This window comes from Chelonoidis abingdonii, chromosome 2 (assembly GCF_003597395.2).
Source record: "Chelonoidis abingdonii isolate Lonesome George chromosome 2, CheloAbing_2.0, whole genome shotgun sequence".
Classification (NCBI taxonomy): domain Eukaryota; kingdom Metazoa; phylum Chordata; order Testudines; family Testudinidae; genus Chelonoidis; species Chelonoidis abingdonii.
Window position 1 is genome coordinate 35,126,218 of NC_133770.1, and position 12,685 is coordinate 35,138,902.

Genomic DNA, 12,685 nt, shown 5'->3' on the forward strand with positions numbered 1-12,685 from the left:
ACATGAGTTGAGTGTTCAGTGTACCACTGCAGTTCTTTCTATACTGAAATGAAATAAATTTCCATAACTTTTACAGAAACCAATTAAAAATACACTAGTTTAGATGTTGTAAGAGAGTTACTGTGCTGGATCTATCTATCATCACACTGAAATGGCCTCTATTACCATAGTATCTAAGCACCTAACAATCTTTAATGTATTTATCCTCACAACTCCCCTGTGAGATAGGAAAATGCTGTTATCTCCATTTTACAGATGGGTAGCTAAACTGCAGAGAAACTAAGTAAACTTGCCCCAGATCACACAGGAAGTCTATGGCACAGCAGGGAATTGAACCCAGGTGCCCTGAGTCCTAGGCTAGAAGAGACCACACGTACACCATAGTGCCTGACTTGGGTCACTACGCTGTAGAAAAGATGTTGAATTAAAGTTAAAACTGCAGTTTGTTAATACCAATACAATGATTTGGTTACTGTAATATTGTGTGTGATAGATTTAAGACATTTTTTAAATGAAGAGGTAGGTCGTACTGGCCAATGCATAAACCATTCCACCTCTGGAAGCTACAAATGATAGTTTGCTGGTCTGAAGTTAATCACTGTTTTTATACATCACTAAACCACTACACATGGTGGATACCAGAGTGGCCTAAGAATGACTTGTGAGCAAGCAGTTGCGAGTTGGCATCAATGTGATTGAGGTAGTGGAGCTCTGTGGGAAAATTTGCACAACTGCCAGTGCTACTAGTCACCCACTTTCATGAGCATTAAATTAATTTTCAAAGTTTATACATAAACTATAAATATATGAATACATGCCTCTTTTACAAAGCAAGAATAGAGGAGTTGTGTAGGTCATTAATTCAAAAGAATGATCTTAATGGAAACAGATTTAGATTAATCAGTTTCTTAATTCAAAACGTAAAAACCGCTACTATAGTAATGTTGGTAATGACAGAATATCAGTGTACTGTCCAAGAAATGCAAATCATTATGAAAAAGTGAAAAGAAAAGTATACTCAACTCTGTTGATATTGGAATGTTAAATTAGGTGTTATGAATCATGCTACCTCAAAAATCTTTTATACCTTTGTTCCAAAGCACAGCAATCCAAACAGAAAAATGTAGCAAAACTCTACAAAGGTTTTATAATGCTATTGTGAAATTTGCCTGTGAGGTAGCAGACAAAGATTCTTCACACCACTGAAAGTGACACTGTCAATATGATGATTTTAACTGATGCATTAAAAACAAAATCAGTTTCCTGGTACAGCAACCTTTAAATAGTAAATCCTGACATTTAAAAAATTGTTGTAAGGGTGTTCTGCTCCTCTCTTTATGTTTAGAGAAATCTTTTGGGTAGTCCTGAGAGCAGAACACTGAACATGCTCAGGCTCACCCATCCTCTCCCCTACCTGTTCTCTCTGGGCACACAGCTGCTTGCTGTCTGTTCATAATTAATTTCAATTTCAGCTCTGCTGCTGACGTTACTGGTACACATCCCTTTAAAGGGATTGGGGAAGGATGAGCCCCATGAACAATACACTGAAACAGACTATACCTTAAAGTGCAGTCAAGTTAGTAAAGCAGTAAAACTGGGAAAAAAGGGAAAGATTTCCCCCACCCCCGCGCCCAATCTCTTAGTGGTTACTTGTAACAATGTAGTTCAACATTTTCAGATGGAAGTGTGATTTTCAAGTTGATGGCTGTCCTTGAAGCCCTACATTAAAGCTTCATGGGGAAGCTGCAGGCTGAGCAGCCATGCAGACTGTGTATCCCCTGCCTTCCATGAAAGAGGATCTCTATATTGGCTCCACATAGGTCAGCACAGAAGGCTAGGGTGAAATGGATGGGTGGGGCCATGAAATTGGCATTTATGCAGATCCAGTGGCTTCCACACTTGCAGCCCATATCTAGAGTAGGGCCACTGGTGGAGCATGTGCTACTTTCTTCTTCAGGCCACATGATTACTCAGGCTTTATGCAGGAGAGGGGCATTTCACCTGTTACAGAGTCATTTAACATTTCCATATGTGTAAACCTACAGTGAACCTTGTAACAAAGAAAGTTTGTTGAGTTTGTAAAGCTTTCTGATGTTTATAAAATAAAAATATTGCCAGTTACTGTTTTAAATTAGTGATGATAGTTGGTTTCCACATTTCAGTAATAAAAAATGTTAGAATATCAATTTCAGTAGTTCCCAAACTTTTCTGAATACTGTACATAAAGTTATGCTTTTTGTTCTATATGGCTTTTTTGAAAAAATATATAATGTCACTTTATAAATATTTGTGTCTGCACCATGTTTTGGTTAAACCCATGATGTGAACATTCCTTATATAAGCACATACAATACTTTCCAATTTTCTTGTTTTCTTTGATATGCTTCTTATATTTGCATTCCATTTTCCTATTTTTTTCATGTAAACATTATACTTTTTTACACATCAGTTGGGACCCTACTTTTTTATACTCTGCTAATTGTAAGGAATTTGATCTTATTTTGCGTAATTTTAAAGCCATGCAACTGAGAGCTAGAATTTCCTAATACTAAATTCTTATATAAAATGTATTCCTGTTCACTGAAAGAAGATCTGGGCCTATGTTATCAAGAAGACATTAATTATTAATTATCAATAAGAATAATTAATTCATTTTCTTGGTAGGTTCTACAGTGTGATAGGTTCCAAAACAACATAAAAAAAGACATGGTTCCTACCCTAACATGTCTTTCACTTGATAATAAAATGGTTTAAAGTTGTCTGATGTAGAAGTGATACTTTTCTGCAGCCCAGCATCTACTACAATTCTGGACATCTGGGCTGCTCTCCTGTCTCTGCAGCTTAGGGAAGAGGATCAGCATTTTGGCACCAAATGGTCTGACCATGCCCCTCTGTTTGAGTGCCAGATTCTTTGCCTCTGCAGTAGAAAACAGTGATAGTTTCTTTTGCTCCCCCGCTTGCTCTTTCTATTTTAAAATTTCTGCCCATTTTTGGGGCAGTGGGCAGCATTCATCCTCTTTCCTGGATCAGTTAACGCCTTCAGAGGTTTAACCATCACTGAGCCTCCAGAGCAACGTCTCCCTGCTGGCTTCTCTGACCCTTACAGGCATGATAGAACAGGCAAGAAAGCATCTGGTTAAGTCCAAGCAGTGCTGTATATGTGAGGCAGCCTTCCTATGTTCAGCAGACTCAGGTTGCAGGCAACTCAACTGTACCGCTTCCTGGGCGACATCCTGATCAGAGCTCCATTGCAGTCAGCAGCACACAGGGCCACATCTCGGAGGTTGAGTCTCCTCTAGGCACATACCTTCATCACCAGTGCCTAGAAAAGTTCTCTGACTCCGTCCACCAGAATAACCCACCTGAGGTATAAATAAGCACTTTGGTAGTGAAGATCTACCCGTCATTAGAAAGATTTCAGAAAATCTAGAAATTTATTTTCTTGCTCCAGAACCACAAGAGACCTGCTGAAGCACTGTACATCCAACTGCTAGGATTCCTGGTGTTGTGCATAGGGATCACTCCATGCGCACAATCATGCATCAGAAGTCTTCAAGCCTTCAAATTAAAGGTCTGAGGCCACTCCCTGGAATACATAAACAATCATGTACAGGTCTGACACAGGTATTCAACTCCTTACAATGGTAATCAGCCCACAACAATGTCTGCAAAGGCATGTCCACTTGCCTTCCAGGCAATGGAAGTAATGAGGTGGGCTAAACAGTTCCTCCTTTTCCCTAGAGCAATCCACATCAAAAGGGACCTGAACCAAAAGGCAGACTGGCTCAGCAAGCACCAAGTTAACAACTCTGAGTGGTGCCTAAATCAGCAGATTTTCAACTTAATTGTTCAGATGTTCAGCATCCCTTCAGCCTACCTGTTTGAGAATCATATGAATGCAAAGAAGCCAAAATACTTCACAAGGCAGATCCCAGGTCTGTGGGGACAGATGTCTTATTGCATAGTTGATACGTTACACATATTCACCCTTTCCACTACTGGGGAAGGTGGTCCAGAAAATAAAATGAGAACAGGCAGTAGTAATACTGATAACTCCTCATTGGCCAAGGAGATGTTGGTTCTCAGACCTGACAGAGCTGAAACTGGAAGCGCCCACTCCAGCTTCCATGGAGACCAGACATCCTTTTGCAAGGTCCTCTTCTTCATTCACACCTGAAACAGCTTCAACTAACATCCTTGCTATTGAGATGGAAGCACTAGAAGGTCTCAGTCTGTCTTCCAGAGTTATGAAGACATTGTTTTCATCTAAGAGAGTATTGACACTAGAAGTGTACACTTCTGTCTGGTCCAGATTCAACAACTGGAGCCAAAAGCACAAGGCAAATGCCAGAAATTCAGGAATTCCAACCATTCTGGACTTTATCTGTAGAGGCATAGACAGAGGCCTTCAGCCCAGTACCATTGCATATCAGTTGTCAGCTCTTAGTAGCATGATCTTCAAAGGATCCTCAGGCTTCTTGGCAGACAGTCCACAGGTAGCCAGATTCTTTTGAACAATCCGATTAGCCACACCAATGGTCAGGCCACTCTTCCCAAAATGGGAGCTTCCACTAGTTTTGAAGACCCTGACAACCCATCCCTTCAAGTCTCAAACTTTAGTGTCAGCCTTTTTTTATCCATTAAGACTTGTTTCTTAGTAGCTGTCATGTCTGCCAGGCAAGTGTCAGAGATGGCAGCCTTATCTATACAGGAAGCTTATTGTGTGTTCCACGAGGACAAGGTGGTGCTCAGAACACCAGAATCCTTTCTTTCTAAGGTAAATTCCTCCTTCCACACTTCCCAAAAGGTTGTGCTTCCTTTGTTCTGTCCAAAACCAGAGCATGAAACTGAAAAGATGTGCCACGGCTTAGATGTCAGAAGAGCATTGAAAATCTATCTCAAGTTTACAGAATCCACAAGAAGAATAGGCTGTGTGTCCTGCCAACCAAAATGCCAGGGACTCAGTGCGTCCAACTCCTCCATCGCTAGATGGTTTAGACTTTATATTATGAAAACCTGTTACTTATCAGAGGTTGCTGTCGCAGATGAGAGCAAGGTGCAATCTATGAGATCCTTAGTGACCTCACGAGCAAGTGTGTCCTCTTCAGCAATTTGCAAAGTGGACACTTGATCTATAGCTAACATCTTCATTAAGCACTACGAGGTGGATCTTCTGTCTTCTGCAGAGACCTCCTGTGCTGGGAGGATGCTTCAGGCAGAAACAATACAGATTTTTGAGTGAGCTCACAAAAAGGGAGGGTACTTCTTTCCCACATAATTTTTATTTTATAACCCTTGCTACATAACAACTCACAGCTCGCTACTTTCCAGAAATCCAGAATTGTGGGAGATGCTGGGCTGCAGAACAGAAAATTTCTTACTAATAATTTACTGTCTGTTAGCAGGGCCTTCCACAATTCCACTCACCATGGATGGTTCATAAGCCAAGTATCAGATATTAAGTGGAATCTTTTAAATCAAGATTGGATGTTTTTCTAAAAGATATACTCTAGGAATTATTTTTGAGGAAGTTCTATGGCCCGTGTTATACAGAAGATCAGGCACATGTTATACAGGTCAGGTGATCACAATGGTTCCTCTGACCTTGGAATCTATGAATTTATTAATCTCCGTTGGACTAATGTATACAGCTATTTCATTATCGCTGAAATAGTAAGTTTATAGTTTGGGAATAACTCATCTGGCTACAAGTGGGAGCAGAGAGGACGTGGCCAGAGCTTGCAGCACCAAAATGCTGATCTGCCTCCATGAGCTGCAGAGAGAAGAGCAGGTCAGATGTCCAGAATTGTGGGAAATGCTGCTAGCAGAAAGGAAATCACCGGTAAGATCTTTTCCATTATTTCTATATCTCAATTTGTTGAATTGATTACATATTTTTCTTTTAGTTTTTAATGTCTAACAGGAGAAATAACTGTAGTTTCCATCTACATCCTCTCTTCCCTAATCATCTCTTATGCTCTTGTTAGGACTGCTTCCCTCTGCCTTCATATACAACTATACACAGTGTTCCAGCTGGATTCATAACTGCTGCTGTTCAGAAAACAAAATTTAGATTCCATGAAAAAATTTTAAAAATTTAGAAAAAAAAATCCCAAATCATTATGAAAAGTCAAAAATTAAAAAAAAATTGGAATGTAATTTCAAATCTATTCCGGAGTCACAGAGCCTGGCTCCTGACTCCCTGGCAACCTATCAGGCAAGTAGGTGGGGAAACCCAGCAGTGCACTGGGGTCACTGTACGGTTACTCCATTTACACTTTTTGTCTCATATTTCAAATACAATGGTGCTTTACAAGATGCCATAAAAGGCAAATCGTGACCTTTCCTCCATGACCACAAAGGACCCTTACCGTAGTAGTTCTGCTGCTTTTGTGCAGGGGAAATCGGATTTGGGAGCTCACACAGGAATGTGCACTCTTGAGGGCCACAACTCAGAGCACAGAAAGTGTCCTGGGAGATTGGAAAGTTGGAGGGCGGCAGATCTGATCCCAACTTTGGGGGTGGGAGGGGGAATGCAACAGCCACAAAGGCTACTGTGGCCCTAATGTTGCAATAGCAGCTGTGAAATGGCCTGAGAAAGGGAAGAGTCTTTCCCTCACTCCCACTGGCTCTCACAGAATGACATTCTGGTTACTAAGTGTCTGGTTTTCAACTGGAAAGTCCAGTCAAAAGGGGACCTGTGCAGTGTCCGGTCAGTACTGCTGATCAGACACCAAAAGTCCAGTTACCATAGTAACTGCAATTGGCCTCTGCTGCTGGGAGGGTGGGAAGAGCAGTTGCTGCTGGAGGAACTGGCTCGCAGCTCTGGCGGAGAGGAAGGTACTGGCATTGCCCAGGGGATGGATCCTGACAGCATGAGGCATTTGAGGAGCAGGCTAACAGCTGGGTTTGTTGCCCATGGTGGCCTGTCCCACCTTCTCAGCCTGCTGGGGCCCTGGCTCTCTCTGACCCCTTGTTCTGAGAACCTCTCCACCCCGCTGTGTCGGTCCCCAGCCTTTCACGCTGGGGACCGACCCTTCCTCCACCCCACTGTGCCCCAATTGCCCCCAGCTCCAGCGACTGCTCTCCTCCGCCCTGTTATGCCCCAGTTGGGCAGGCAGACAGGCAGGCTCCGCATTAGCTCCTCCCAGCCCAACTCTTCAGGCGGCAAGTGAGTGGTGGGAATGGGTGCAGCGAGCAGTGGGAGGCCTGTAGTATCTGGTTTTGAAAATTGGAAAGTTGGTAACCCTAAGAATGCCCCAGTGAATAGCTTGGTTACTTGGCTAAGGATTTTGCCTTACTGCTTAAATATGGGCAGCAACACATAACCAAAGTATTTGGTTGTTTGATGATTGCTCCAGGAAGAGTCAGAGAAGTAATCTGCCCTCTCAGGCCAAAGTAGCCTTTGCAGCCTCAGTGGGATTAGAAGGACAGGAAAATCTGTGTAGCATCAATGCCACTACCCAGCTGGGAATCTTCACAACTTCTGAGGCAGGGGGAGGATTTGCTTTATCAATTCTGCAATGATGGAAACTTTCTCAGCTTTGGAGGAGGGGCAAGATTTGCTTGTAATATAATCAAGGAATAGACATTTCCTTATGTAAATACCATACTCCCTCTTTTCACTAAACAACAGAAGTAGAGTACTGTGCCTGTTTTGTTAGTTATCTAAGAACATTCATAGATGGGAAATAATATGTATTGTATTTTTTAAAACTAAGGGTCAGAATTTTGAAGTTTATAAATTGCATTGTGCTTTAATATGCTAAATTATGGAATTGGCAATGGAGAGTAAAAATGGACAGTTTCCATTAGAGGAAAGGTAGTATAAAGATGACTTGATAATTAAAGTTTATTTGAACAACCATACCATCACATTTTTGGGCAAAAGCAATCAGAGTTGACAAATTAGCTTTGACATCTTAAGCTTTGTAAGATGTTCTAAATGTAAAATACTACTGATTTTAGTGGAGAAACTTTTATATGTAAAATGAAATATTTTTAAAGATAAACACAATGTGTTTTTGCAGTGCAGTATTTAGTTTTCAAATAAGAAGAGCAATGGACTCTTTAGAAGAAATGAGAGAGGAATCTGGTTTCAAAAGAATGTTTTTTATTAATGCCTGGACAAGTACTTTATGTCTCAATTTAGAGATGATGAGCTTTGTTTTCTCTGTGGAAATCACTACCCCCAAATTAGGTATAATATGGTAATGGGAAAACCTCAAAAGGGGCCAGAGAACTTGGCATAAGAACCCCAACATTCAGATGTTTTCCAAATCTGTATTTTCTGAAAATTAAGCTAGAAATATTGCAATACTTCTGTAGTTGGTGTTCCCAATTAGGGAACACATTCTTTAAGATGAGGCTTTCTGACAGTATTTCTGCTTCTGTCAGGATCCAGAAGTGTAGAAGTATGTGAAAATAAAAATTAATGAAAGAAAAGTTCACTAGATTTTGCTGAGGTGGTGTTTGAGAGGTGTTTGAGAGGCTGCAACTTCTCTTAGCATAACAAACAGGGCTCTTGTCCTCTGAAAACCTGCCAGATTTTTGTTTTACCTGTATATTTATGATTGTAAGTCTCTCACTGTTCTGACGACACAAGTTTTGCTGTCCTGTAGTTAGGGGCAAAATATATGAGAATGTACGATTTATTTTGGCCTTCTGGTCTACTTCTTACAATTAAAAAAAAATAGTTTAACAGCATATCCTATTTTTATAGGTTTTCTCCTGTTTTTCATTTAAGATTTAAATATTACATTTCAAATGTCAGTGTAATAATAATTTGAAGGTACTTCTTGTTCACTTGGTAATAACTTTTTGTCCATTCTACTTTTTGATTTCTGCTATAGATACCTCAGCATTTGGTGTCTTCGTTTGTCCAGCCCAGGATACAATTTTTACCTTATAAACAAGAAGCATCCACAATTTATCAAAACATACCAGTAGGACTTTACAGGGAAAAATACGTTTAGTATATTTATTGTCGATGAGAATGAATAATATTAATTTTTTAATGTATGAAGTGTGTTGTTTAGAGTTATCCTTACAAGGCAGTATTCTTTCTGCATTACCCTCAATGAATAATTCTTACTTCATGAGGACTATTCAAGAAGTGAAGTACCACTTGATGAGTGAAAGTTGTTGAATGAGTACCAGAAGTAATGTGGTAAATTCACTCAAATACATTTTCCCCTGTATCCAAATGCTGGCATTGTTTTGTAGTATAACTATACTGTAAGATGCTTTCTGACTTTTCAAAACAACACTAAAGGTTTATATTTTTTTGAATAACTCCATATGTAACTTATCAAAAAGAAAATAAAAAGTCTAAATAGTGAACCTAAATATGTTTAATACATTAGAATTTTTTAGTATATAGAGGCTTATTATATCTTATATATAGAAAGTTAGTAGTTTAGCCTTAGGCTTGAAAAGTGACACTCTCCTCTCCATGTTTAATGTCAGAATCTTATTATTCCCCAATAGCAAACTAAGTGTTGAGCCAAGATTTAGAAACAATATCATTTACATTTCTATAGTAAGATTTTAGGATTACTAGTATATATTAAAGCCTCACACACTAGCATTTGGCAATGACAAACCTTTGGGGTTTGACTCACGAAAAGGTTATGTGTTGATTAGTTTAAAAGGTGCACTTTCATTATATAGCAGAAAGATTGTATGTTTTATTCCTAATTCAGAAAGAAAATTGAGTACAAATGAGATCTCTGAAGCCATATATGATTTTTTTTGTTTTGTTTTGTTATGAAAGCAATTTGTAGACATAACTGCCCTAGGCTACTTGAACATTAAATGGGAGTCTGAGAACACGAACAACCGAACACTTTGGTAAAAGAAATACTAATAGTATGAAGATCTATCTCATTAACACAGATATACTCATATAAAAACATCTAAAATAAATGTGGCAGTTGTATACAGTAGATACCTATATGTGTTAATAAACACAAATTCAAGTTGAAACTTAATGTAGTAAGCAAGGTATATGGTTATGTTAAATGATACTAAAAGATTGAATTTGAATTTAAATATCTTTGCAAGAAAATCTTTTCAAAAGGTCTTGTAAAGAGCAGAGTATGACATACCAGATCTACAAACTCTCAGCTCTACTTCTTTCTTCTCATTATTATCCTGATTTCCTGCTTCTCTGCTTTTCTTTTTTTCTTTCACCAGCAGACTACACCCACAATCACATATGGGAAATGTTCCTGACATGTGGTTTCTGCAGTTTCCCTCTGCTTTTCATTACTGATAGAAGGTTCTATCCCTGTATTTAGCTGGTTTTACAATGGATTCCCAAGACTAAGCTTTCTTCCTTACTACTGTGTTGTTTATATGCTAGCATACCACCAATCTAATTTCACCTTTACAAAAGGCAGAATATATATTCTTACCATAGTAGATATTGAACATGGAGGGCTATAGTTTCCATGTATGGGCCTGGAAAATCTGAATTTTAACTTTTTAGAGATTTTTACACATCTTTACATCAGTGGGTGGGGCTGGGGCAGGTTACCCCATCTTCATAAAAGAGTCTTACCCTTCAGAAGCATGCAGGGAAATCCCATAGAATTTGAACCATCCATAGAGGCAGAGGCATTTGCAGGGAGGCCCAGTCCTTCACTTCAAGGGGATAGAACTGTAGCAGGCAGAGCAGGAAGCTGAGTAGGATAATGCAGATATGTTCAGCATTCACTTTTGCAGAAATATCCTTGCAAGTTGAGGTGAGACAGTGACCATCCACCATCCTTCTGCTTCGCCACCTCTTGGAGTCCTCACACTACAGTATGCTTTTTAAGAGGAAACGTTTCACAAAGCTTTACTCTTCCCTTCCATGTCCTGCCCTAGATCTGTCCATTAGTACTAGTGGGGAACATAATAATCTTAGAGAATGAATTTCCAGATTGAAATATTTGATTGTGACCAGTCATCTGATGTCTTTGGGCAGTAATTTTAAAGTTTTCAGGGAAAAGAAGGATTTTTGATCAAGAAATCTTGCTGCTTCTTGAAGTGATAATCCCCATGTGTGTTCCATACATAGGTATGTATGAGCATCATGCGCCTGAGTCTGTTGCTGTAAGTAAGTAATCTGCAGTTGTTCTCCTCATACTTCAAACCAAGGGTATAAAGGGCAGTGCAGACCAATACCTCTCCAGTTCTTTCTTAACTGCTGCTGAGTCAGAATTCTTTGTGTTGCCTTGATTTTCCTCTACTTTAATATCTTTAAATACAATTTGTAAATAGTTTTAGTAGTTTTTAGTAGTTTAGACTTAGTATGCTAGTGTAGTTTTATAATTAGTATAGTTAGCTTAGTTCTCCCCACCCCATGGAGCATCCCGGAGAGGATGAAGTGTCCTGAGCCTCTGTTTGGGGAATGGGCGACAGAGGATGGATCACTTGATGATTACCTGTTCTGTTCATTCCCTCTGGGGCACCTGGCATTGGCCACGGTCGGAAGACAAGATACTGGGCTAGATGGACCTTTGGTCTGACCCAGTATGGCTGTTCTTATGTTCTTAGATTAATCAAACCATCCATTTACTGGTATTATTTCCAAAACCTCATGTCTCTGATGAGGACAAACTGCTTCACTCTGTAGACGTCTGACATGCTCAGATGTTTTATCTACAGAGAACAAAAACAATTAGAAAAACACCTAGACTTTTCATCCCTTTTGATCAAGGGGTCAAGGTCTATCTGCACAGAGACTTTCAAAATAAATCTCTTGCTACATCATCCTTTGTTACCGGCTATCTTATACCCCTCCCCCCAAAAGGGGTGAGACTCCATTCTACCTGAGTGCAAGGAACCTCTGCAGCATCTCTGTGAGACATACCCTTACTAGATATATGTAGGATGGTTACTTGGAGCTCCATACACATCTTTACAACACATTACACATTGGTCCAGACTTCTGCAGGTACAACAGTGGGGATGGCAAACATCCATACCATCTGCATCCTCACACCCATCTCCTGTTTGACAATCGCTTACTAATCTCACATGTGTGGAATACACATAGGGACCATCACTTGAAGAAGAAATGGAGTTTACTTACCTGTAACTGGAGCTTCTCCAAGATGTGCAATCCCTAACTGTATTCCACTACCCACCCTCCATCACCTCTGCTGCAGACCAGGACCAGATACACTGAACTGAAAAGGAACTAGAATGGAATTGGTCCACACTGCCCCTTTATACCTTTGGTTTGCAGCTGAGAACAACTGCACATGTGCAGACTTACTGAAAGCTGTGGGGCAAGCAGTTGGTGCACATGCAAACCCACTTGTGGAATACAAATAGGGACCTTAAATCTTGAAGAACCTCCAGTTACCAGAAATTAACCTCAATTTAATATTCTAGGGTCCCACTTATTTTTAGCATTCTCACCCACATATTTTATGTCAGCCTCTTTCCATTTTTTTCATAAACTCTCTCTCTCTCTCTCTCTCTCTTTCTCAGGCTGTTTTTTTCTCACAAAATCAAGTCACTTTTCTTTTCACAATTTTAGAATAATTAGTTAGCAGTGACTCTCTTATCCTGGCATTGTTTCTGACCATAGATGGCTAGAAAAACTAAAAAATAGATTGTATGAAGTGATCACATGCTTGTACCAAAGAAAATATGGATATATTTTCTTTCAAACATTTCAGCTCAGTGA

General features: G+C 39.7%; 1 protein-coding gene across 2 annotated transcripts in view; it reads left to right on the forward strand.

Annotated features, from left to right (window-relative positions):
• ODAD2 (outer dynein arm docking complex subunit 2) overlaps nt 1–12,685 on the forward strand; it is a 167,924-nt gene that overhangs the window by 102,962 nt on the left and 52,277 nt on the right. The window lies entirely within an intron of this gene.